Source organism: Dama dama, unplaced genomic scaffold, assembly GCF_033118175.1.
Source record: "Dama dama isolate Ldn47 unplaced genomic scaffold, ASM3311817v1 ptg000020l, whole genome shotgun sequence".
In the NCBI taxonomy this organism is placed as follows: Eukaryota; Metazoa; Chordata; class Mammalia; order Artiodactyla; family Cervidae; genus Dama; species Dama dama.
Window position 1 is genome coordinate 410,977 of NW_026870875.1, and position 5,708 is coordinate 416,684.

Below are 5,708 nucleotides of genomic sequence, written 5' to 3' on the forward strand. Positions count from 1 at the left end.
CAGACATGCCCGGGCGCCTCCCCAGGCTCATCCCCGCTGGTGCCTTTCCCCTGGGCCTAGGCCTCGGTTGAGGCCTCCTTGGAGAGGATGTTGCTGGCAGGGGCTGTCTCCACACCGCAAGGTGCTGGAGCTCAGAGGGCCTCGTCACAGGGAAGGGACCAGCAAGGGGCTGGATGCCCAAGACCTCTTTGGCCCAGCAGCCTCAGGGCAGCAGGGAGAGGAAGAGGCCCAACTTGCCCCTAGGTCAGCTCTGCCCCTTCCCACACAGGCGGCCAGCCCAGCAGCTGCCTGACAGACTCTGGCTCCCCCGAACTCTCTGCCGGTGCAGGGGTCAGGAACAGACGTGTGCATGTGGTTCTGCCTTGGTCTGGGAGTGTGGACCAACTGCCTGGACCCCAGGCTCAGGGGCAAGGGCCCGAGGAGAGCACCACCCCGAAGCGCTTTTCTCCCGGGCTTGGGAGCATTGTGCGTGCCTGGCGGGAACAGCGGGCGGGAGTGTTGGCAAACTGGCCTTTGGAGGGAGCCGGGGAGTTCTTCCAGTGGGAGAGGGCCGGTTGTGCTCAGAGGCCCCACAGGCCAGGGGCAGGACCCAGCAGGGCCCCTGCCCCTGGCCAGCCTTGCCCAGACCTTCCTGGCCTCCGGGGGTACTGCCCCACCAAGGGGCAGGCTGCGGGGACTGGGTCCAGACATGCCCGGGCGCCTCCCCTGGCTCATCCCCGCTGGTGCCTTTCCCCTGGGCCTAGGCCTCGGTTGAGGCCTCCTTGGAGAGGAGGTTGCTGGCAGGGGCTGTCTCCACACTGCAAGGTGCTGGAGCTCAGAGGGCCTCGTCAGAGGGAAGGGACCAGCAAGGGGCTGGATGCCCAAGACCTCTATGGCCCAGCAGCCTCAGGGCAGCAGGGAGAGCAAGAGGCCCAACTTGCCCCTAGTTCGGCTCTGCCACTTCCCACACAGGCGGCCAGCCCAGCAGCTGCCTGACAGACTCTGGCTCCCCCGAGGTCTCTGCCGGTGCAGGGGGCAGATCAGACGTGTGCATGTGGTTCTGCCTTGGCCTGGGAGTGTGGACACCCTGCCTTGCCCCCAGGCTCAGGGGCAAGGGCCCAGAGAGAGCACCACCCTGAAGCGCTTTTCTTCCGGGCTTAGTCGCATTGTGCCCGCCTGCTGGTAACAGTGGCCGGGAGCGCTTGCAAACCGGCCTTTGGAGGCAGCCGGGGAGGTCTTCCAAGGGCCTGTAGAGAGCACCACCCCAAAGCGCGTTTCTCCCGCGCTTGGGAGCATTCTGCGCGGGTGGCGGGAACAGCAGGCAGGAGTGCTTGAAAACCGTCCTTTGGAGGCAGCCGGGGAGGTCTTCCAGGGCCCGGTGTGAGCACCACCCCAAAATGCTTTTCTCCCGGGCTTGGGAGCATTGTGCGTGGCTGGCGGGAACAGCAGGAAGGAGTCCTTGCAAACCGGCCTTTGGAGGCAGCCGGGGAGGTCTTCCAAGGGCCTGTAGAGAGCACCACCCCGAAGCGCTTTTCTCCCGGGCTTGGGAGCATTGTGCGCGGGTGGCGGGAACAGCAGGCAGGAGTGCTTGAAAACCGGCCTTTGGAGGCAGCCGGGGAGGTCTTCCAAGGGCCGGGAGAGAGCACCACCCCGAAGCGCTTTTCTCCTAGGCTTGGGAGCATTGTGCGCGGCTGACGGGAACAGCGGGCATGAGTGCTTGCAAACCGGCCTTTGGAGACAAACGGGGAGGTCTTCCAAGGGCCCGTAGAGAGCACCACCCCGAAGCGCTTTTCTCCCGTGATTGGGAGCATTGTTTGCGGCTGGCGGGACAGCGGGAGGGAGTACTTGAAATCCAGCCTTTGGAGGCAGCCGGGGAGGTCTTCCAAGGGCCGGGAGAGAGCACCACCCTGAAGGGCTTTTCTCCTGGGCTTGGAGCATTTGCACGGATGGCGGGAACAGCGAGTGGGAGTGCTTGCAAACCGGCATTTGGGGGCAGCCCGGGAGGTCTTTCTTGGGCCCAGAGAAAACACCACCCTGAAACGCTTTTCTCCCGGGCTTGGGAGCATTGTGCGCGGGTGGCGGGAACAGCAGGCAGAAGTGCTTGCAAACCGGCCTTGGAGGCAGCCGGGGAGGTCTTCCAAAGCCCGGAGTGAGCACCACCCCAAAATGCTTTTCTCCCGGGCTTGGGAGCATTGTGCGCAGCTGGCGTGAACAGCGGGATTGAGTGCTTGCAAACCAGCCTTTGGAGGCAGCCGGGGAGGTCTTCCAGCGGGAGAGTGCCAGTTGTTCTCAGAGGCCCCACAGGCCAGGGGCAGGACCCAGCAGTGTCCCTGCCTCTGGCAGCCTTGCCCAGACCTTCCTGGCCTCCGGGGGTACTACCCCACCAAGGGGCAGGCTGCGGGGCCTGGGTCCAGACATGCCCGGGCGCCTCCCCAGGCTCATCCCCGCTGGTGCCTTTCCCCTGGGCCTAGGCCTCGGTTGAGGCCTCCTTGGAGAGGAGGTTGCCGGCAGGGGCTGTCTGCACACTGCAAGGTGCTGGAGCTCAGAGGGCCTCGTCAGAGGGAAAGGACCAGCAAAGGGCTGGATGCCCAAGACCTCTTTGACCCAGCAGCTTCAGGGCAGCAGGGAGAGCAAGAGGCCCAACTTGCCCCTAGGTCGGCTCTACCCCGTCCCACACAGGCAGCCAGCCCAGCAGCAGCCTGGCAGTCTCTGGCTCCCCCGAACTCTCTGCCGGTGTAGGGGGCAGGAAAAGACGTGTGCATGTCGTTCTGCCTTGGCCTGGGAGTGTGTTCCCCCTGCCTGTCCCCCAGGCTCAGGGGCAAGGGCCCGGAGAGAGCACCACCCCGAAGCGCTTTTCTCCCGGGCTTGGGAGCATTGTGCGTGCCTGGCGGGAACAGCGGGCGGGAGTGCTTGCAAACCGGCCTTTGGAGGCAGCCGGGGAGGTCTTCCAGCGGGAGAGTGCCGGTTGTGCTCAGACGCCCCACAGGCCAGGGGCAGGACCCAGCAGTGTCCCTGCCCCTCGCAGCCTTGCCCAGACCTTCCTGGCCTCCGGGGGTACTGCCCCACCAAGGGGCAGGCTGCGGGGACTGGGTCCAGACATGCCCGGGCGCCTCCCCAGACTCATCCCCGCTGGTGCCTTTCCCCTGGGCCTAGGCCTCGGTTGAGGACTCCTTGGAGAGGAGGTTGCTGGCAGGGGCTGTCTCCACACTGCAAGGTGCTGGAGCTCAGAGGGCCTCGTCAGAGGGAAGGGACCAGCAAGGGGCTGGATGCCCAAGACCTCTTTGGTCCAGCAGCCTCAGGGCAGCAGGGAGAGCAAGAGGCCCAACTTGCCCCTAGGTCGGCTCTGCCCCTTCCCACACAGGCGGCCAGCCCAGCAGCTGCCTGACAGACTCTGGCTCCCCCGAGCTCTCTGCCGGTGCAGGGGGCAGATCAGACGTGTGCATGTGGTTCTGCCTTGTCCTGGGAGTGTGGACACCCTGCCTTGCCCCCAGGCTCAGGGGCAAGGGCCCGGAGAGAGCACCACCCTGAAGCGCTTTTCTCCCGGGCTTGGGAGCATTGTGCACGCCTGCTTGGAACAGCGGGCGGGAGTGTTTGCAAACAGGACTTTGGAGGCAGCCGTGGAGGTCTTCCAGTGGGAGAGGGCCGGTTGTGCTCAGACGCCCCACAGGCCATGGGGAGGACCCAGCAGGGCCCCTGCCCCTGGCCAGCCTTGCCCAGATCTTCCTGGCCTCCGGGGGTACTGCCCCACCAAGGGGCAGGCTGCGGGGACTGGGTCCAGACATGCCCGGGCGCCTCCCCAGGCTCATCCCCGCTGGTGCCTTTCCCCTGGGCCTAGGCCTCGGTTGAGGCCTCCTTGGAGAGGATGTTGCTGGCAGGGGCTGTCTCCACACCGCAAGGTGCTGGAGCTCAGAGGGCCTCGTCACAGGGAAGGGACCAGCAAGGGGCTGGATGCCCAAGACCTCTTTGGCCCAGCAGCCTCAGGGCAGCAGGGAGAGGAAGAGGCCCAACTTGCCCCTAGGTCAGCTCTGCCCCTTCCCACACAGGCGGCCAGCCCAGCAGCTGCCTGACAGACTCTGGCTCCCCCGAACTCTCTGCCGGTGCAGGGGTCAGGAACAGACGTGTGCATGTGGTTCTGCCTTGGTCTGGGAGTGTGGACCAACTGCCTGGACCCCAGGCTCAGGGGCAAGGGCCCGAGGAGAGCACCACCCCGAAGCGCTTTTCTCCCGGGCTTGGGAGCATTGTGCGTGCCTGGCGGGAACAGCGGGCGGGAGTGTTGGCAAACTGGCCTTTGGAGGGAGCCGGGGAGTTCTTCCAGTGGGAGAGGGCCGGTTGTGCTCAGAGGCCCCACAGGCCAGGGGCAGGACCCAGCAGGGCCCCTGCCCCTGGCCAGCCTTGCCCAGACCTTCCTGGCCTCCGGGGGTACTGCCCCACCAAGGGGCAGGCTGCGGGGACTGGGTCCAGACATGCCCGGGCGCCTCCCCTGGCTCATCCCCGCTGGTGCCTTTCCCCTGGGCCTAGGCCTCGGTTGAGGCCTCCTTGGAGAGGAGGTTGCTGGCAGGGGCTGTCTCCACACTGCAAGGTGCTGGAGCTCAGAGGGCCTCGTCAGAGGGAAGGGACCAGCAAGGGGCTGGATGCCCAAGACCTCTATGGCCCAGCAGCCTCAGGGCAGCAGGGAGAGCAAGAGGCCCAACTTGCCCCTAGTTCGGCTCTGCCACTTCCCACACAGGCGGCCAGCCCAGCAGCTGCCTGACAGACTCTGGCTCCCCCGAGGTCTCTGCCGGTGCAGGGGGCAGATCAGACGTGTGCATGTGGTTCTGCCTTGGCCTGGGAGTGTGGACACCCTGCCTTGCCCCCAGGCTCAGGGGCAAGGGCCCAGAGAGAGCACCACCCTGAAGCGCTTTTCTTCCGGGCTTAGTCGCATTGTGCCCGCCTGCTGGTAACAGTGGCCGGGAGCGCTTGCAAACCGGCCTTTGGAGGCAGCCGGGGAGGTCTTCCAAGGGCCTGTAGAGAGCACCACCCCAAAGCGCGTTTCTCCCGCGCTTGGGAGCATTCTGCGCGGGTGGCGGGAACAGCAGGCAGGAGTGCTTGAAAACCGTCCTTTGGAGGCAGCCGGGGAGGTCTTCCAGGGCCCGGTGTGAGCACCACCCCAAAATGCTTTTCTCCCGGGCTTGGGAGCATTGTGCGTGGCTGGCGGGAACAGCAGGAAGGAGTCCTTGCAAACCGGCCTTTGGAGGCAGCCGGGGAGGTCTTCCAAGGGCCTGTAGAGAGCACCACCCCGAAGCGCTTTTCTCCCGGGCTTGGGAGCATTGTGCGCGGGTGGCGGGAACAGCAGGCAGGAGTGCTTGAAAACCGGCCTTTGGAGGCAGCCGGGGAGGTCTTCCAAGGGCCGGGAGAGAGCACCACCCCGAAGCGCTTTTCTCCTAGGCTTGGGAGCATTGTGCGCGGCTGACGGGAACAGCGGGCATGAGTGCTTGCAAACCGGCCTTTGGAGACAAACGGGGAGGTCTTCCAAGGGCCCGTAGAGAGCACCACCCCGAAGCGCTTTTCTCCCGTGATTGGGAGCATTGTTTGCGGCTGGCGGGACAGCGGGAGGGAGTACTTGAAATCCAGCCTTTGGAGGCAGCCGGGGAGGTCTTCCAAGGGCCGGGAGAGAGCACCACCCTGAAGGGCTTTTCTCCTGGGCTTGGAGCATTTGCACGGATGGCGGGAACAGCGAGTGGGAGTGCTTG